This window comes from Eleutherodactylus coqui, chromosome 5 (assembly GCF_035609145.1).
Source record: "Eleutherodactylus coqui strain aEleCoq1 chromosome 5, aEleCoq1.hap1, whole genome shotgun sequence".
Taxonomy (NCBI): Eukaryota; Metazoa; Chordata; class Amphibia; order Anura; family Eleutherodactylidae; genus Eleutherodactylus; species Eleutherodactylus coqui.
The window spans coordinates 12,271,272-12,293,745 of NC_089841.1; the positions used below are offsets into that span (position 1 = coordinate 12,271,272).

Sequence of the window (22,474 nt, forward strand, 5' to 3'; positions counted from 1 at the left end):
CCTTGTAAAGAAGGGCTTTTTTCCCATCACCCACCAAGCATGGGCAAGAACAAAAGGAACATGGCTGCAGGGATACTAGGCTTCACTCGAGACATCATTACCCTTATAACGGGAGAGGTGAGCGCCCCCTATTATATCACTCTGTTAGTTAAATGGGGAAATGAGTGGAAAGATGAAGGATTCTTGGCCTCCATGTAGTGATCAGTGTGTCGCCACCCACAGGAGTACACGGTAGTGAAGAGGACAGCGGCTGTGACTCCCAGCATCCATCTCCAGGAGTCAGGAGGGTGGAGCCCCATCACTGACCCTCCCCCTCACGCCCTGATACAGAAGATTCTAGAACTCACCAACAAGATGATTGAGCTGCTGACTGGAGAGGTGATGCTGCAGGGAATGCTGGGACATTATACAGTAACAGCACTGGAGGCTTCTGGGTAATGACTGTATATTGTGTTGTCAGGTTCCTATAAGGTGTCAGGATGTCACTGTCTATTTCTCCATGGAGGAGTGGGAGTATTTAGAAGGACACAAGGATCTGTACAAGGAGGCCATGATGGAGGACCACCAGCCTATTATGCCATCGGGTAAGAGTAGACCTTTCTAATTAGAGGAGAGCTTGTATGGGGGTCACAGTAATTGGTTTGTGTAAAAGCATCTTAATACTTCGTAGTGATCTCTTACCTGCAGGGAGTTGTCCGCTGCGATCCCAACACCTTTCTTTGTTCTACTGTGCACTATTAATAAAGCTAACATGGCCTTATTACCGATTCTAAATTAACTAGTAATTATTAGGAAATTATAGTACCAGTGTTTTTGGTGGTGCCAAACAGCTCTGCTGCACGCACCGCATGGAGCTCTGCTGCACGCACCGCATGGAGCTCTGCTGCACGCACCGCATGGAGCTCTGCTGCACGCACCGCATGGAGCTCTGCTGCACGCACCGCATGGAGCTCTGCTGCACGCACCGCATGGAGCTCTGCTGCACGCACCGCATGGAGCTCTGCTGCACGCACCGCATGGAGCTCTGCTGCACGCACCGCATGGAGCTCTGCTGCACGCACGCACACCTCGCAGGAAGCCCTGCTGTGTAGCTTTTGCATATGAGCTGCATGTGATTTACCAATTTACAGCGACTGTTTGTTCCAACACTGGACAACGGCTGATTAGGTGAAGGCTGGACCGGTGTTGGCGGCGTTAGCACTTGAGATGACATGATATCTCATTCAGAAGATGTGAAGAAAGCGCTGAAGGACAATGCTTCAATGTTGTTGGTCAATATGCACCGCCAGCTATATATGTGCACATCTGTGAGGTGTCCTTTATTGGAGTCTCCACACAGATGTCCAGCTGTCTCACAACCAGCTCCAAACTGCCAGACTGAGTACTGGTGTATCCATAGCAACTGAGGCCAAAGGGGTTTGTGGGGGATGTAGTCTACCCATAATCCCATATTCAGTGCACAAGGATAAAGGCCCTGTGATGACATCAACGTCATGTGGTCAGGGGTGGAGTCGGTAACTGACATTTACAGGTGCCTTCAGGCTCTGCATGTAACTCACGTCTCAAACACACGCAGAACGACTGATAAGTGGTCGAGTATTCCAACAAGTGTCGGCTGGATTCGCCCACCATCACATATATAATGTATTCAGTCTCTGTGGTTGTTTCCTATAGATGGATCCAGTCAGAGAAGCCCACCGGAGAAATGCCCCAGCCGTCTATATCCCCAGGATCATCCAGAGGAAGATGTCCCGGAGAACCAACAGGTGGACGATGCTGAGCTTTCTACAGATCCTCCATAGGTTGATGTAATGTAATTCTCCGTCAGCCTGCGCTATATGCTCGATTCATCTTGTAGTTGTATTTGATAGATGATGCCCCTCCTCAACGACCCACCAAGGATGGACAAGGGCAGAAAGAACATGGCCGCAGGGATACTAGGCCTCACCCTAGAGATAATTGACCTGATAACGGGAGAGGTGAGCGCCCCCTATGTTATCACTGTTAGTAGAACGGGGAAATGACTAGAGGGTTGAAGGATTCTTGACCTCTATGTAGTGATCAGTGTGTTGCCACCCACAGGAGTACACGGTAGTGAAGAGGACAGCGGCTGTGACTCCTAGCATCCATCTCCAGGAGTCAGGAGGGTGGAGCCCCATCACTGACCCTCCTCCTCACTCCATGATACAGAAGATTTTAGAACTCGCCAACAAGATGATTGAGCTGCTGACTGGAGAGGTGACGCTGCAGGGAATGCTGGGATATTATACAGTAACAGCACTGAAGGCTTCTGGGTGATGACTGTATATTGTGTTGTCAGGTTCCTATAAGGTGTCAGGATGTCGCTGTCTATTTCTCCATGGAGGAGTGGAAGTATTTAGAAGGACACAAGGATCTGTACAAGGACGCCATGATGGAGACCCACCAGCCTATTATATCACTGGGTAAGACTAGACCTTTCTAATTAGAGGAGAGCTTGTATGGGGGTCACTTATTAGTAACTAGTAATTATTAGGAAGTTATAGTACCGGTGTTTCTGGTGGAGCAGTGCGCCACACAGCTCTGCTACACGCACGTCACACACAGCTCTGCTACAGGCACGTCACACACACACAGCTCTGCCAGCCGCTCACATCCCAGGGTAAGAGCTTGTATGGGGGCACTTAGATTCACCCACCATCACATATATAATGTATTCAGTCTCTGTATATATTTCCTATAGATGGATCCGGCCAGAGAAGCCCACCAGAGAGATGTCCCAGCCGTCTGTATTTCCAGGACCATCCAGAGGAAGATGTCCCGGAGAACCAGCAGGTAGACGATGCTGAAGTCTCACCAGTATCTGACCATAAAGTGGTGGAATCGTAGAGGATGATACCTGCTTCTTCTCTCTCTAGGGTGATCTGATTGTTATTAAGGTGGAGGTTAAAGATGAAGCAGAAGAGATGGATATAATGGCTGATCAGCAGTGTAAGGAGCGGAGACCGTCATTGAGGGTCACCTAGATGCTCCCATCATCCATCCACCACATGCATATAATCTATTCTGTGTTCCTACAGGTGGATTCAATGGAAGAAATCCATCCGAGAGATATCCCATCCATCTATATCCACAGGATTGTCCAGAAGAAGAGCCAAGTGCCCCACTGGGTCAGCAGGTACTGAAACTGGGATCCTACAGCTCCTCTATAGATCGATGTGATGCAGCTTACTGCTGAAAGATGGTGGCAGCATCCACCTGTAACATACGTATGCAGAATAGCCTCTGACAGCAGAGCTCTGTCCTGTATACTGTAACATACATATGAGAATAGCCTCCGACAGCAGAGCTCTGTCCTGTATACTGTAACATACATATGAGAATAGCCTCCGACAGCAGAGCCCTGTCCTGTATACTGTAACATACGTATGCAGAATAGCCTCTGACAGCAGAGCTCTGTCCTGTATACTGTAACATACATATGAGAATAGCCTCCGACAGCAGAGCCCTGTCCTATATACTGTAACCTATGCACAACAGACTCCGACAGCAGAGCCCTGTCCTGTATACTGTAACATACATATGCAGAATAGCCTCTGGCAGCAGAGCCCTGTCCTGTATACTGTAACATACATATGCAGAATAGCCTCCGACAGCAGAGCCCTGTCCTGTATACTGTAACATACATATAAGAATAGCCTCCAACAGCAGAGCCCTGTCCTGTATACTGTAACATACATATAAGAATAGCCTCCGACAGCAGAGCCCTGTCCTGTATACTGTAACATACATATGCAGAATAGCCTCCGGCAGCAGAGCCCTGTCCTGTATACTGTAACATACATATGCAGAATAGCCTCCGGCAGCAGAGCGCTACCCTGTATACTGTAACATACATATGAGAATAGCCTCCGACAGCAGAGCGCTGTCCTGTATACTGTAACATACATATGAGAATAGCCTCTGACAGCAGAGGGCCGTCCTGTATACTGTAACATACATATGAGAATAGCCTCCGAGAGCAGAGCCCTGTCCTGTATACTGTAACATACATATGCAGAATAGCCTCCGACAGCAGAGCCCTGTCCTGTATACTGTAATATACATATGCAGAATAGCCTCCGGCAGCAGAGCTCTGTCCTGTATACTGTAACATACATATGAGAATAGCCTCCGACAGCAGAGCCCTGTCCTGTATACTGTAACCTATGCACAACAGACTCCGACAGCAGAGCCCTGTCCTGTATACTGTAACATACATATGCAGAATAGCCTCCAACAGCAGAGCCCTGTCCTGTATACTGTAACATACATATGCAGAATAGCCTCCAACAGCAGAGCCCTGTCCTGTATACTGTAACATACATATGAGAATAGCCTCCGACAGCAGAGCGCTGTCCTGTATACTGTAACATACATATGAGAATAGCCTCCGACAGCAGAGCCCTGTCCTGTATACTGTAACATACATATGCAGAATAGCCTCCAACAGCAGAGCCCTGTCCTGTATACTGTAACATACATATGCAGAATAGCCTCCGGCAGCAGAGCCCTGTCCTGTATACTGTAACATACATATGAGAATAGCCTCCGACAGCAGAGCCCTGTCCTGTATACTGTAACATACATATGCAGAATAGCCTCCGACAGCAGAGCCCTGTCCTGTATACTGTAACATACATATGAGAATAGCCTCCGACAGCAGAGCCCTGTCCTGTATACTGTAACCTATGCACAACAGACTCCGACAGCAGAGCCCTGTCCTGTATACTGTAACATACATATGCAGAATAGCCTCCAACAGCAGAGCCCTGTCCTGTATACTGTAACATACATATGAGAATAGCCTCTGGCAGCAGAGCCCTGTCCTGTATACTGTAACATACATATAAGAATAGCCTCCGACAGCAGAGCCCTGTCCTGTATACTGTAACATACATATGCAGAATAGCCTCCGACAGCAGAGCCCTGTCCTGTATACTGTAACATACATATAAGAATAGCCTCCGACAGCAGAGCCCTGTCCTGTATACTGTAACATACATATGCAGAATAGCCTCCGGCAGCAGAGCCCTGTCCTGTATACTGTAACATACATATGCAGAATAGCCTCCGGCAGCAGAGCGCTACCCTGTATACTGTAACATACATATGAGAATAGCCTCCGACAGCAGAGCGCTGTCCTGTATACTGTAACATACATATGAGAATAGCCTCTGACAGCAGAGGGCCGTCCTGTATACTGTAACATACATATGAGAATAGCCTCCGAGAGCAGAGCCCTGTCCTGTATACTGTAACATACATATGCAGAATAGCCTCCGACAGCAGAGCTCTGTCCTGTATACTGTAATATACATATGCAGAATAGCCTCCGGCAGCAGAGCTCTGTCCTGTATACTGTAGCATATGCAGAATAGCCTCCGGCAGCAGAGCTCTGTCCTGTATACTGTAACATACATATGCAGAATAGCCTCCAACAGCAGAGCCCTGTCCTGTATACTGTAACATACATATGAGAATAGCCTCCGACAGCAGAGCCCTGTCCTGTATACTGTAACATACATATGCAGAATAGCCTCCGGCAGCAGAGCCCTGTCCTGTATACTGTAACATACATATGCAGAATAGCCTCCGGCAGCAGAGCTCTGCCCTGTATACTGTAACATACATATGAGAATAGCCTCCGACAGCAGAGCCCTGTCCTGTATACTGTAACATACATATGAGAATAGCCTCCGACAGCAGAGCCCTGTCCTGTATACTGTAACCTATGCACAACAGACTCCGACAGCAGAGCCCTGTCCTGTATACTGTAACATACATATGAGAATAGCCTCCGACAGCAGAGCGCTGTCCTGTATACTGTAATATATATATGAGAATAGCCTCCGGCAGCAGAGCCCTGTCCTGTATACTGTAACATACATATGCAGAATAGCCTCCAACAGCAGAGCCCTGTCCTGTATACTGTAACATACATATGAGAATAGCCTCCGACAGCAGAGCGCTGTCCTGTATACTGTAACATACATATGAGAATAGCCTCCGACAGCAGAGCCCTGTCCTGTATACTGTAACATACATATGCAGAATAGCCTCCGACAGCAGAGCTCTGCCCTGTATACTGTAACATACATATGCAGAATAGCCTCCGACAGCAGAGCGCTGTCCTGTATACTGTAACATACATATGCAGAATAGCCTCCAACAGCAGAGCCCTGTCCTGTATACTGTAACATACATATGCAGCAGAGCCCTGTCCTGTATACTGTAACATACATATGAGAATAGCCTCCGACAGCAGAGCCCTGTCCTGTATACTGTAACATACATATGCAGAATAGCCTCCGACAGCAGAGCCCTGTCCTGTATACTGTAACATACATATGAGAATAGCCTCCGACAGCAGAGCCCTGTCCTGTATACTGTAACATACATATGAGAATAGCCTCCGACAGCAGAGCCCTGTCCTGTATACTGTAACCTATGCACAACAGACTCCGACAGCAGAGCCCTGTCCTGTATACTGTAACATACATATGCAGAATAGCCTCCAACAGCAGAGCCCTGTCCTGTATACTGTAACATACATATGAGAATAGCCTCTGGCAGCAGAGCCCTGTCCTGTATACTGTAACATACATATAAGAATAGCCTCCGACAGCAGAGCCCTGTCCTGTATACTGTAACATACATATGCAGAATAGCCTCCGACAGCAGAGCCCTGTCCTGTATACTGTAACATACATATAAGAATAGCCTCCGACAGCAGAGCCCTGTCCTGTATACTGTAACATACATATGCAGAATAGCCTCCGGCAGCAGAGCCCTGTCCTGTATACTGTAACATACATATGCAGAATAGCCTCCGGCAGCAGAGCGCTACCCTGTATACTGTAACATACATATGAGAATAGCCTCCGACAGCAGAGCGCTGTCCTGTATACTGTAACATACATATGAGAATAGCCTCTGACAGCAGAGGGCCGTCCTGTATACTGTAACATACATATGAGAATAGCCTCCGAGAGCAGAGCCCTGTCCTGTATACTGTAACATACATATGCAGAATAGCCTCCGACAGCAGAGCTCTGTCCTGTATACTGTAATATACATATGCAGAATAGCCTCCGGCAGCAGAGCTCTGTCCTGTATACTGTAGCATATGCAGAATAGCCTCCGGCAGCAGAGCTCTGTCCTGTATACTGTAACATACATATGCAGAATAGCCTCCAACAGCAGAGCCCTGTCCTGTATACTGTAACATACATATGAGAATAGCCTCCGACAGCAGAGCCCTGTCCTGTATACTGTAACATACATATGCAGAATAGCCTCCGGCAGCAGAGCCCTGTCCTGTATACTGTAACATACATATGCAGAATAGCCTCCGGCAGCAGAGCTCTGCCCTGTATACTGTAACATACATATGAGAATAGCCTCCGACAGCAGAGCCCTGTCCTGTATACTGTAACATACATATGAGAATAGCCTCCGACAGCAGAGCCCTGTCCTGTATACTGTAACCTATGCACAACAGACTCCGACAGCAGAGCCCTGTCCTGTATACTGTAACATACATATGAGAATAGCCTCCGACAGCAGAGCGCTGTCCTGTATACTGTAATATATATATGAGAATAGCCTCCGGCAGCAGAGCCCTGTCCTGTATACTGTAACATACATATGCAGAATAGCCTCCGAGAGCAGAGCCCTGTCCTGTATACTGTAACATACATATGAGAATAGCCTCCGACAGCAGAGCGCTGTCCTGTATACTGTAACATACATATGAGAATAGCCTCCGACAGCAGAGCCCTGTCCTGTATACTGTAACATACATATGAGAATAGCCTCCGACAGCAGAGCCCTGTCCTGTATACTGTAACATACATATGAGAATAGCCTCCAACAGCAGAGCCCTGTCCTGTATACTGTAACCTATGCACAACAGACTCCGACAGCAGAGCCCTGTCCTGTATACTGTAACATACATATGAGAATAGCCTCCGACAGCAGAGCCCTGTCCTGTATACTGTAACATACATATGAGAATAGCCTCCAACAGCAGAGCCCTGTCCTGTATACTGTAACATACATATGAGAATAGCCTCCAACAGCAGAGCCCTGTCCTGTATACTGTAACCTATGCACAACAGACTCCGACAGCAGAGCCCTGTCCTGTATACTGTAACATACATATGAGAATAGCCTCCGACAGCAGAGCCCTGTCCTGTATACTGTAACATACATATGCAGAATAGCCTCCGACAGCAGAGCCCTGTCCTGTATACTGTAACATACATATGCAGAATAGCCTCCGGCAGCAGAGCGCTGTCCTGTATACTGTAACATACATATGAGAATAGCCTCCGACAGCAGAGCGCTGTCCTGTATACTGTAATATATATATGAGAATAGCCTCCGAGAGCAGAGCGCTGTCCTGTATACTGTAACATACATATGAGAATAGCCTCCGACAGCAGAGCCCTGTCCTGTATACTGTAACATACATATGAGAATAGCCTCCGACAGCAGAGCGCTGTCCTGTATACTGTAATATATATATGAGAATAGCCTCCGAGAGCAGAGCCCTGTCCTGTATACTGTAACATACATATGCAGAATAGCCTCCAACAGCAGAGCCCTGTCCTGTATACTGTAACATACATATAAGAATAGCCTCCGACAGCAGAGCCCTGTCCTGTATACTGTAACATACATATGAGAATAGCCTCCGGCAGCAGAGCTCTGCCCTGTATACTGTAACATACATATGCAGAATAGCCTCCGGCAGCAGAGCGCTGTCCTGTATACTGTAACATACATATGCAGAATAGCCTCCGACAGCAGAGCGCTGTCCTGTATACTGTAACATACATATGAGAATAGCCTCCGACAGCAGAGCGCTGTCCTGTATACTGTAACATACATATGAGAATAGCCTCCGACAGCAGAGCCCTGTCCTGTATACTGTAACATACATATGAGAATAGCCTCCGACAGCAGAGCTCTGTCCTGTATACTGTAACATACATATGAGAATAGCCTCCGAGAGCAGAGCCCTGTCCTGTATACTGTAACATACATATGAGAATAGCCTCCGACAGCAGAGCGCTGTCCTGTATACTGTAACATATATATGCAGAATAGCCTCCGACAGCAGAGCGCTGTCCTGTATACTGTAACATACATATGAGAATAGCCTCCGACAGCAGAGCGCTGTCCTGTATACTGTAACATACATATGAGAATAGCCTCCGACAGCAGAGCGCTGTCCTGTATACTGTAACATACATATGAGAATAGCCTCCGACAGCAGAGCCCTGTCCTGTATACTGTAACATACATATGAGAATAGCCTCCGACAGCAGAGCGCTGTCCTGTATACTGTAACATACATATGAGAATAGCCTCCGACAGCAGAGCCCTGTCCTGTATACTGTAACATACATATGAGAATAGCCTCCGACAGCAGAGCGCTGTCCTGTATACTGTAACATACATATGCAGAATAGCCTCCGACAGCAGAGCGCTGTCCTGTATACTGTAACATACATATGAGAATAGCCTCCGACAGCAGAGCGCTGTCCTGTATACTGTAACATACATATGAGAATAGCCTCCGACAGCAGAGCGCTGTCCTGTATACTGTAACATACATATGCAGAATAGCCTCCGACAGCAGAGCCCTGTCCTGTATACTGTAACATACATATGCAGAATAGCCTCCGACAGCAGAGCTCTGTCCTGTATACTGTAACATACATATGAGAATAGCCTCCGACAGCAGAGCGCTGTCCTGTATACTGTAACATACATATGAGAATAGCCTCCGACAGCAGAGCGCTGTCCTGTATACTGTAACATACATATGCAGAATAGCCTCCGACAGCAGAGCTCTGTCCTGTATACTGTAACATACATATGAGAATAGCCTCCGACAGCAGATCGCTGTCCTGTATACTGTTACATACATATGAGAATAGCCTCCGACAGCAGAGCCCTGTCCTGTATACTGTAACATACATATGAGAATAGCCTCCGACAGCAGAGCGCTGTCCTGTATACTGTAACATACATATGCAGAATAGCCTCCGACAGCAGAGCGCTGTCCTGTATACTGTAACATACATATGAGAATAGCCTCCGACAGCAGAGCGCTGTCCTGTATACTGTAACATACATATGAGAATAGCCTCCGACAGCAGAGCCCTGTCCTGTATACTGTTACATACATATGAGAATAGCCTCCGACAGCAGAGCCCTGTCCTGTATACTGTAACATACATATGAGAATAGCCTCCGACAGCAGAGCGCTGTCCTGTATACTGTTACATACATATGAGAATAGCCTCCGACAGCAGAGCGCTGTCCTGTATACTGTAACATACATATGCAGAATAGCCTCCGACAGCAGAGCTCTGTCCTGTATACTGTTACATACATATGAGAATAGCCTCCGACAGCAGAGCTCTGTCCTGTATACTGTAACATACATATGAGAATAGCCTCCGACAGCAGAGCGCTGTCCTGTATACTGTAACATACATATGAGAATAGCCTCCGACAGCAGATCGCTGTCCTGTATACTGTTACATACATATGAGAATAGCCTCCGACAGCAGAGCGCTGTCCTGTATACTGTAACATACATATGAGAATAGCCTCCGACAGCAGAGCCCTGTCCTGTATACTGTAACATACATATGAGAATAGCCTCCGACAGCAGAGCGCTGTCCTGTATACTGTTACATACATATGAGAATAGCCTCCGACAGCAGAGCGCTGTCCTGTATACTGTAACATACATATGCAGAATAGCCTCTGGGGCCACACGTGTCTTAAGGTGAGCACATGGAGGACAAAAACCTCCCGTGGAGCAGAATGCCATAAACTTACTCAATCTGGATTTTCAATTGATTTGAATTCATTTTGGTCCCTGGCCCTCCATTCTCTCCCGGGCACACTGTCCTACTTGGTGACTGCTCTCTGGCTGCAGGAAAGGAGGCTCAGTCTCTGGCGGTGATAGAAGGCTTCTTTACTGTAAAAGCTGTGCAGCTGCTGACTAATCTGAGATCTGAGTTAGGGAACAGTCATCCTCTACTAGACAGATGTATTAAAATGACAGAAGCATGGCTACGTAAATATACTTGGTTGGATGTTGATCCGCTCTGATCGCCACTTAGGGGGATCTTTCTTTAAGGGCAGATTGGTTCGTGTCTTCTGGGGGTTTTTGACCTTCTTAATGCAGGTAACTTGTGTTTCTCTTTTTCAATCCTTACAGGAAAGTTATGGTGGGACAGCAGTGAATGGTAAGAGCCTTTCTGTCCTTTTTACATCTCAATCTGCAATATTGTAATGTTCTACCTGCGGTCCAAAGAAAGAGACGGATATCATATATGTAATCGTGGCTGAGTGTTTGTCTGAATCCCACCAGTGAGTTGGATCAGATGATAACATCCTTGACAGAAAATAGTCCCTCCCCTAGAAGGTGTGTGTGTATACTGAGGAGAATCTACCTCCCCCTATGTGTGTATACTGAGGAGAATCTACCTCCCCCTATGTGTATATACTGAGGAGAATCTACCTCACCTTTATGTGTATATACTGAGGAGAATCTACCTCACCTCTGTGTGTATATACTGAGGAGAATCTACCTCACCTCTGTGTGTATACTGAGGAGAATCTACCTCCCCCTATGTGTGTATACTGAGGAGAATCTACCTCCCCCTATGTGTATATACTGAGGAGAATCTACCTCCCCCTATGTGTATATACTGAGTAGAATCTACCTCACCTTTATGTGTATATACTGAGGAGAATCTACCTCACCTTTATGTGTATATACTGAGGAGAATCTACCTCACCTCTATGTGTATATACTGAGGAGAATCTACCTCACCTCTGTGTATATACTGAGGAGAATCTACCTCACCTCTGTGTGTATATACTGAGGAGAATCTACCTCACCTCTGTGTGTATATACTGAGGAGAATCTACCTCACCTCTGTGTATATACTGAGGAGAATCTACCTCCCCCTATGTGTATATACTGAGTAGAATCTACCTCACCTCTATGTGTATATACTGAGTAGAATCTACCTCACCTCTATGTGTATATACTGAGGAGAATCTACCTCACCTCTGTGTGTGTGTATATACTGAGGAGAATCTACCTCACCTCTGTGTGTATATACTGAGGAGAATCTACCTCACCTCTGTGTGTATATACTGAGGAGAATCTACCTCACCTCTGTGTGTATATACTGAGGAGAATCTACCTCACCTCTGTGTGTATATACTGAGGAGAATCTACCTCACCTCTGTGTGTATATACTGAGGAGAATCTACCTCACCTCTGTGTGTATATACTGAGGAGAATCTACCTCACCTCTGTGTGTATATACTGAGGAGAATCTACCTCACCTCTGTGTGTATATACTGAGGAGAATCTACCTCACCTCTGTGTGTATATACTGAGGAGAATCTACCTCACCTCTGTGTGTATATACTGAGGAGAATCTACCTCACCTCTGTGTGTATATACTGAGGAGAATCTACCTCACCTCTATGTGTATATACTGAGGAGAATCTACCTCACCTCTATGTGTATATACTGAGGAGAATCTACCTCACCTCTATGTGTATATACTGAGGAGAATCTACCTCACCTCTATGTGTATATACTGAGGAGAATCTACCTCACCTCTATGTGTATATACTGAGGAGAATCTACCTCACCTCTATGTGTATATACTGAGGAGAATCTACCTCACCTCTATGTGTATATACTGAGGAGAATCTACCTCACCTCTATGTGTATATACTGAGGAGAATCTACCTCACCTCTATGTGTATATACTGAGGAGAATCTACCTCACCTCTATGTGTATATACTGAGGAGAATCTACCTCACCTCTATGTGTATATACTGAGGAGAATCTACCTCACCTCTATGTGTATATACTGAGGAGAATCTACCTCACCTCTGTGTGTATATACTGAGGAGAATCTACCTCACCTCAGTGTGTGTGTGTGTATATACTGAGGAGAATCTACCTCACCTCTATGTGTGTATATACTGAGGAGAATCTACCTCACCTCTATGTGTGTATATACTGAGGAGAATCTACCTCACCTCTATGTGTGTATATACTGAGGAGAATCTACCTCACCTCTATGTGTGTATATACTGAGGAGAATCTACCTCACCTCTGTGTGTGTGTGTGTGTGTGTGTGTGTGTGTATATACTGAGGAGAATCTACCTCACCTCTGTGTGTGTATATACTGAGGAGAATCTACCTCACCTCTGTGTGTGTATATACTGAGGAGAATCCACCTCACCTCTATGTGTATATACTGAGGAGAATCTACCTCACCTCTATGTGTATATACTGAGAAGAATCTACCTCACCTCTATGTGTATATACTGAGGAGAATCTACCTCACCTGTGTGTATATACTGAGGAGAATCTACCTCACCTGTGTGTGTATTGTGTGTATATAATATATTGTTATAAAAAATATGTATAGATGGGGAGATTATATATACACATAGAGGTGAGTTAGATTCTCCTCAGTATATACACATAGGGGTGAGGTAGATTCTCCTCAGTATATACACATAGAGGTGAGGTAGATTCTCCTCAGTATATACGCATAGAGGTGAGGTAGATTCTCCTCAGTATATACAAACAGCGGTGAGGTAGATTCTCCTCAGTATATACACACAGCGGTGAGGTAGATTCTCCTCAGTATATACACACAGAGGGGAGGTAGATTCTCCTCGGTGTATATACACACAGAGGGGAGGTAGATTCTCCTCGGTGTATATACACGCAGAGGGGAGGGAGATTCTCCTCGGTGTATATACACGCAGAGGGGAGGGAGATTCTCCTCGGTGTATATACACGCAGAGGGGAGGGAGATTCTCCTCGGTGTATATACACGCAGAGGGGAGGGAGATTCTCCTCGGTGTATATACACGCAGAGGGGAGGGAGATTCTCCTCGGTGTATATACACGCAGAGGGGAGGGAGATTCTCCTCGGTGTATATACACGCAGAGGGGAGGGAGATTCTCCTCGGTGTATATACACGCAGAGGGGAGGGAGATTCTCCTCGGTGTATATACACGCAGAGGGGAGGGAGATTCTCCTCGGTGTATATACACGCAGAGGGGAGGGAGATTCTCCTCGGTGTATATACACGCAGAGGGGAGGGAGATTCTCCTCGGTGTATATACACGCAGAGGGGAGGGAGATTCTCCTCGGTGTATATACACGCAGAGGGGAGGGAGATTCTCCTCGGTGTATATACACGCAGAGGGGAGGGAGATTCTCCTCGGTGTATATACACGCAGAGGGGAGGGAGATTCTCCTCGGTGTATATACACGCAGAGGGGAGGGAGATTCTCCTCGGTGTATATACACGCAGAGGGGAGGGAGATTCTCCTCGGTGTATACACACGCAGAGGGGAGGGAGATTCTCCTCGGTGTATACACACGCAGAGGGGAGGGAGATTCTCCTCGGTGTATACACACGCAGAGGGGAGGGAGATTCTCCTCGGTGTATACACACGCAGAGGGGAGGGAGATTCTCCTCGGTGTATACACACGCAGAGGGGAGGGAGATTCTCCTCGGTGTATACACACGCAGATCGGAGGGAGATTCTCCTCGGTGTATACACACGCAGATCGGAGGCTGATTCTCCTCGGTGTATACACACGCAGATCGGAGGCTGATTCTCCTCGGTGTATACACACGCAGATCGGAGGCTGATTCTCCTCGGTGTATACACACGCAGATCGGAGGCTGATTCTCCTCGGTGTATACACACGCAGATCGGAGGCTGATTCTCCTCGGTGTATACACACGCCGAGGGGAGGCTGATTCTCCTCGGTGTATACACACGCCGAGGGGAGGCTGATTCTCCTCGGTGTATACACACGCCGAGGGGAGGCTGATTCTCCTCGGTGTATACACACGCCGAGGGGAGGCTGATTCTCCTCGGTGTATACACACGCCGAGGGGAGGCTGATTCTCCTCGGTGTATACACACGCCGAGGGGAGGCTGATTCTCCTCGGTGTATACACACGCAGATCGGAGGCTGATTCTCCTCGGTGTTTACACACGCAGATCGGAGGCTGATTCTCCTCGGTGTATACACACGCAGATCGGAGGCTGATTCTCCTCGGTGTATACACACGCAGATCGGAGGCTGATTCTCCTCGGTGTATACACACGCAGATCGGAGGCTGATTCTCCTCGGTGTATACACACGCAGATCGGAGGCTGATTCTCCTCGGTGTATACACACGCAGATCGGAGGCTGATTCTCCTCGGTGTATACACACGCAGATCGGAGGCTGATTCTCCTCGGTGTATACACACGCAGATCGGAGGCTGATTCTCCTCGGTGTATACACACGCCGAGGGGAGGCTGATTCTCCTCGGTGTATACACACGCCGAGGGGAGGCTGATTCTCCTCGGTGTATACACACGCCGAGGGGAGGCTGATTCTCCTCGGTGTATACACACGCCGAGGGGAGGCTGATTCTCCTCGGTGTATACACACGCCGAGGGGAGGCTGATTCTCCTCGGTGTATACACACGCCGAGGGGAGGCTGATTCTCCTCGGTGTATACACACGCCGAGGGGAGGCTGATTCTCCTCGGTGTATATACTGAGGAGAATCTACCTCACGTGTGTGTGTGTGTGTGTGTGTGTGTGTATATATACTGAGGAGAATCTACCTCACCTGTGTGTGTGTGTGTATATACTGAGGAGAATCTACCTCACGTGTGTGTGTGTGTGTGTGTGTGTGTGTGTATAGACTGAGGAGAATCTACCTCACCTGTGTGTGTGTGTGTGTGTGTGTGTGTATACTGAGGAGAATCTACCTCACCTGTGTGTGTGTGTGTGTGTGTGTATGTGTGTGTGTATACTGAGGAGAATCTACCTCACCTCTATGTGTCTATACCGAGGAGAATCTACCTCACCTCTATGTGTATACACCGAGGAGAATCTACCTCACCTCTATGTGTATATACTGGGCAGAATCTACCTCACCTCTATGTATATATACTGAGGAGAATCTACCTCACCTCTATGTGTATACACTGAGGAGAATCTACCTCCCCTCTGTGTATACACTGAGGAGAATCTACCTCACCTCTATGTTTATACATCGAGGAGAATCTACCTCACCTCTATGTGTATATACCGAGGAGAATCTACCTCACCTCTATGTGGATATACCGAGGAGAATCTACCTCACCTCTATGTGTACAGACCGGGGAGAATCTACCTCACCTCTGTGTGTATATACTGAGGAGAATCTACCTCACTTCTGTGTGTATATACTGAGGAGAATCTACCTCACCTCTGTGTGTATACTGAGGAGAATCTACCTCCCCTCTATGTGTATATACTGAGGAGAATCTACCTCCCCTCTATGTGGATATACCGAGGAGAATCTACCTCACCTCTATGTGTATACACCGAGGAGAATCTACCTCACCTCTCTGTGTATATACCGAGGAGAATCTACCTCACCTCTCTGTGTATATACTGAGGAGAATCTACCTCACCTCTGTGTGTGTATATATTGAGGAGAATCTACCTCACCTCTGTGTGTATATACTGAGGAGAATGTACCTCACCTCTGTGTGTGTGTGTATATACTGAGGAGAATCTACCTCACCTCTATGTGTGTGTATATACTGAGGAGAATCTACCTCACCTCTATGTGTGTATATACTGAGGAGAATCTACCTCACCTCTATGTGTATATAGTGAGGAGAATCTACCTCACCTCTATGTGTGTATATACTGAGGAGAATCTACCTCACCTCTGTGTGTGTATATACTGAGGAGAATCTACCTCACTTCTGTGTGTATATATTGAGGAGAATCTACCTCACTTCTGTGTGTATATACTGAGGAGAATCTACCTCACCTCTGTGTGTGTATATACTGAGGAGAATCTACCTCACCTCTGTGTGTGTATATACTGAGGAGAATCTACCTCACCTCTGTGTGTGTATATACTGAGGAGAATCTACCTCACCTCTGTGTGTGTATATACTGAGGAGAATCTACCTCACCTCTGTGTGTGTATATACTGAGGAGAATCTACCTCACCTCTGTGTGTGTATATACTGAGGAGAATCTACCTCACCTCTGTGTGTGTGTGTATATACTGAGGAGAATCTACCTCACCTCTGTGTGTGTGTATATACTGAGGAGAATCTACCTCACCTCTATGTGTGTATATACTGAGGAGAATCTACCTCACCTCTATGTGTATATAGTGAGGAGAATCTACCTCACCTCTATGTGTATATAGTGAGGAGAATCTACCTCACCTCTGTGTGTGTGTGTGTGTATATACTGAGGAGAATCTACCTCACCTCTCTGTGTATATACTGAGGAGAATCTACCTCACCTCTCTGTGTATATACTGAGGAGAATCTACCTCACCTCTCTGTGTATATACTGAGGAGAATCTACCTCACCTCTCTGTGTATATACTGAGGAGAATCTACCTCACCTCTCTGTGTATATACTGAGGAGAATCTACCTCACCTCTCTGTGTATATACTGAGGAGAATCTACCTCACCTCTCTGTGTATATACTGAGGAGAATCTACCTCACCTCTCTGTGTATATACTGAGGAGAATCTACCTCACCTCTCTGTGTATATACTGAGGAGAATCTACCTCACCTCTGTGTGTATATACTGAGGAGAATCTACCTCACCTCTGTGTGTATATACTGAGGAGAATTTACCTCACCTCTGTGTGTATATACTGAGGAGAATCTACCTCACCTCTGTGTGTATATACTGAGGAGAATCTACCTCACCTCTGTGTGTATATACTGAGGAGAATTTACCTCACCTCTGTGTGTATATACTGAGGAGAATCTACCTCACCTCTGTGTGTATATACTGAGGAGAATCTACCTCACTTCTGTGTGTATATACTGAGGAGAATCTACCTCACCTCTGTGTGTGTGTGTGTGTGTGTGTGTGTGTGTGTGTATATACTGAGGAGAATCTACCTCACTTCTGTGTGTATATACTGAGGAGAATCTACCTCACCTCTGTGTGTGTGTGTGTGTGTGTGTGTGTGTGTGTGTGTGTGTGTGTGTGTGTGTGTGTATATACTGAGGAGAATCTACCTCACCTCTCTGTGTATATACTGAGGAGAATCTACCTCACCTCTCTGTGTATATACTGAGGAGAATCTACCTCACCTCTGTGTGTATATACTGAGGAGAATCTACCTCACCTCTGTGTGTATATACTGAGGAGAATCTACCTCACCTCTGTGTGTATATACTGAGGAGAATCTACCTCACCTCTGTGTGTATATACTGAGGAGAATCTACCTCACCTCTGTGTGTATATACTGAGGAAAATCTACCTCACTTCTGTGTGTATATACTGAGGAGAATCTACCTCACCTCTGTGTGTGTGTGTGTGTGTGTGTGTGTGTGTGTGTGTATATACTGAGGAGAATCTACCTCACTTCTGTGTGTATATACTGAGGAGAATCTACTTCACCTCTATGTGTATATACTGAGGAGAATCTACCTCACTTCTGTGTGTATATACTGAGGAGAATCTACCTCACCTCTGTGTGTGTATATACTGAGGAGAATCTACCTCACCTCTGTGTGTGTATATACTGAGGAGAATCTACCTCACCTCTGTGTGTGTATATACTGAGGAGAATCTACCTCACCTCTGTGTGTGTGTATATACTGAGGAGAATCTACCTCACCTCTGTGTGTGTATATACTGAGGAGAATCTACCTCACCTCTATGTGTGTATATACTGAGGAGAATCTACCTCACCTCTATGTGTATATAGTGAGGAGAATCTACCTCACCTCTATGTGTATATAGTGAGGAGAATCTACCTCACCTCTGTGTGTATATACTGAGGAGAATCTACCTCACCTCTGTGTGTATATACTGAGGAGAATCTACCTCACCTCTGTGTGTATATACTGAGGAGAATCTACCTCACCTCTGTGTGTATATACTGAGGAGAATCTACCTCACCTCTGTGTGTATATACTGAGGAGAATTTACCTCACCTCTGTGTGTATATACTGAGGAGAATCTACCTCACCTCTGTGTGTATATACTGAGGAGAATCTACCTCACTTCTGTGTGTATATACTGAGGAGAATCTACCTCACCTCTGTGTGTATATACTGAGGAGAATCTACCTCACCTCTGTGTGTATATACTGAGGAGAATCTACCTCACCTCTGTGTGTATATACTGAGGAGAATTTACCTCACCTCTGTGTGTATATACTGAGGAGAATCTACCTCACCTCTGTGTGTGTATATACTGAGGAGAATCTACCTCACTTCTGTGTGTATATACTGAGGAGAATCTACCTCACCTCTGTGTGTGTGTGTATATACTGAGGAGAATCTACCTCACTTCTTTGTGTATATACTGAGGAGAATCTACCTCACCTCTCTGTGTATATACTGAGGAGAATCTACCTCACCTCTCTGTGTATATACTGAGGAGAATCTACCTCACCTCTCTGTGTATATACTGAGGAGAATCTACCTCACCTCTATGTGTATATACTGAGGAGAATCTACCTCACCTCTATGTGTATATACTGAGGAGAATCTACCTCACCTCTATGTGTATATATACTGAGGAGAATCTACCTCACCTCTATGTGTATATATACTGAGGAGAATCTACCTCACCTCTATGTGTATATACTGAGGAGAATCTACCTCACCTCTATGTGTATATACCGAGGATAATCTACCTCACCTCTATGTGTATATACTGAGGAGAATCTACCTCACCTCTATGTGTATATACTGAGGAGAATCTACCTCACTTCTGTGTGTATATACTGAGGAGAATCTACCTCACCTCTGTGTGTATATACTGAGTAGAATCTACCTCACCTCTATGTGTATATACTGAGGAGAATCCACCTCAGCTCTGTGTGTATATACTGGGGAGAATCTACCTCACCTCTATGTGTATATACTGAGGAGAATCTACCGCACCTCTATGTGTATATACTGAAAGGCTGTAAAATATAAAAGAAGCGGCCATGGACTGCAGGTATGGAGCATGCCTTTAAGGTTAGGAAGGGGCTGCGACCTCCAGTCTGGGGTTAAATTTGAATTAAAAGAGGTGTTACCTTTAAGGGTAAAAAGGGATTGTAATGTTAATATAAGTGATTACAATATCGGAGCAAAAGGAGAATTTTGTTTGGAGAAAACTGATCCCTTGTAGGGAGGCTCTAGTACCCTGTTGTACCGCTTGGATACAAGGTGTGATACACACGGGTATGGAGGTTCTAGTACCCTGTTGTACCGCCTCCCGTTTGGATACAAGATGTTATACGGGTGGGCATGAAGGCTCTAGTCGCCAGATGTACCGCTTGGATACAAGGTGTGATACACACGGGTATGGAGGCTCTAGTACCCTGGTGTACTGCCTCTAGCTTGGATACACGATGTGATACAGGAAGGGGGGGGGGTATGGAGGCTCTAGTACCCTGCTGTACCGCCTCTAGCTTGGATACGGGATGTGATACAGGTGGGCATGGAGCCTCTAGTACCCTGTTGTACTGCCTTTAGCTTGGATACAAGATGTGATACAGGCAGACATGGAGGCTCTAGTACCCTGTGGTACCGCCTCTAACTTGGATACAAGATGTGATATAGGCAGGCATGGAGGCTCTGGTACCCTGTTGTATTGCCTTTAGCTTGGATACAATATGTGATACGGACAGGAATGGAGGTTCTAGTGTATTCTCATTCACACTTGTATCCCTAATGCACACACCATCCGGACCAGACCTTGGATCAGGACCAGGTACCAAGTGGGCCTTTCAGACCAAGGGAGAACGTCCTGCATCCTGGGGGGGATTGGACAGCAATGCCAGCATGTTACACAGGAGAAGAGGCAGTGGTGTTACCCACAAGCAGTGATTGGCCTTTGTTCCACCTAGTGTGGTGCTTAGCTAAGATGTGCCAGTGCGTGTGCCTTGCCGATTATGGTCTGGCCCAACTAAATTGTTAGAGGGGTGACCACAAGGCTCTTGCCCACAATTTGGCTTAATAGTGCGACCTGGGAGCCTCAGATGCATCCATGCATGCTGCCCCTGCTGTTCCCCATCCATTTCTGTGGTGTTTCCATCATTTTCTGATGCTTTCAGGTGAATCACACACCCTCCCCTATGCGGAGCATCGGTCACCTTAAAAAATGCTCGATTCTCCCATCGACTTCAATGTAGTGCATTACTCTAAATGAGCTCTTGAGCATTACGAAAAGCTCGGCTCAAGTAACGAGCACCCGAACATTTTTGTGCTCGCTCATCTCTACCAGTAACCTTGGATTGATCTGCTTATCCTCTGGGCAGAGGCAAACCTAAGCGAAGCGCACCATATGCTTCAAAGCAAGGAGTCGTTGCCAACCGCACAAACTAAATTTTAGCTTTTTTTCTGATAATCCTAAAAAATGTAAAATAAATCATAAGATACGGGCAGACATGGAGTCTCCTGTACCCTGTTGTAACGCCTATAACGTGAATACGAGATGTGATATGGGCAGGGTTGGAGGCTCTAGTACCCTGTTGTATCACCTCTAGCTTGGATACAAGATGTGATATGGGTGGGCATGGAGGCTCTAGTACCCTGCTGTACCGTCTCTAGCTTGGGTATGGGATGTGATACGGGCAGGCATGGAGCCTCTAGTACCCTGTTGTATCACCTCTAGCTTGGATACAAGATGTGATATGGGCAGGCATATCCCTAGTCCCTAATGCCCTTTTGTACCGCCTCTAGTTTGGATTTGTGGAGCATGGGGGCTCTTGTACCATGTTTGTCCACCTCTAGCTTGGATACAAGGTGTGAGACGGGTGGGCATGTTTGTGTTTGGAGACCTCCGGGTGAGCGCCTTAAACCTGCCTTTGCTGTGGAGCTGCACACTGCCCCCTGCTGGTGTGATGGTCTGGGGGACCATCGCATATGACAGTTGGACCGCACAGACAAGGGGGTCCCACATCTCATGATTAATGAAGAACTATAAATAAATGGGGACAGTAATAGTTTACCGCTATCTGACCCTGCCGCCTGCTCCACTGGCTGCAGAGGGTTGGAGGTGAGTGCATCCAGAAGCTGGCGGTGACTCTCATGCCCAGCGCTGATCAGCGAGAGAGAAGTTTGCAGGCACAGTGCTCATCCAGATCAGCAAGGAAGCGGTCAGGGCGCTCTGGCACTGCTGGATCCTCCGGACTTTGAACTATAGGATGCACACATTTAATAGATAATTCTTTGCTAAACGGTGCATTCTATAGTGCAAAAAATATGGTGTGTACCTCTGCTGTGGCACAATGTGACAGAAATAATCAATGCTGTGCAGATACAATTACATCACCAAAGGGATTACCAATATAGACTTCGAGTGATCCCGAGAT

The 22,474-nt window shown here is 46.5% G+C and overlaps 2 protein-coding genes and 1 pseudogene across 3 annotated transcripts in view; 2 read left to right on the forward strand and 1 right to left on the reverse strand.

Moving 5' to 3' along the window:
• The window catches only part of LOC136629002 (oocyte zinc finger protein XlCOF22-like), a 338,499-nt gene that overhangs the window by 208,716 nt on the left and 107,309 nt on the right, over positions 1 to 22,474 (reverse strand). The window lies entirely within an intron of this gene.
• LOC136628989 (zinc finger protein 84-like) overlaps positions 1 to 22,474 on the forward strand; it is a 162,303-nt gene that overhangs the window by 76,122 nt on the left and 63,707 nt on the right. The gene's annotated exons all lie outside the window — the stretch shown is intronic.
• LOC136627145 (zinc finger protein 665-like) overlaps positions 161 to 22,474 on the forward strand; it is a 34,127-nt pseudogene continuing 11,813 nt past the window's right edge.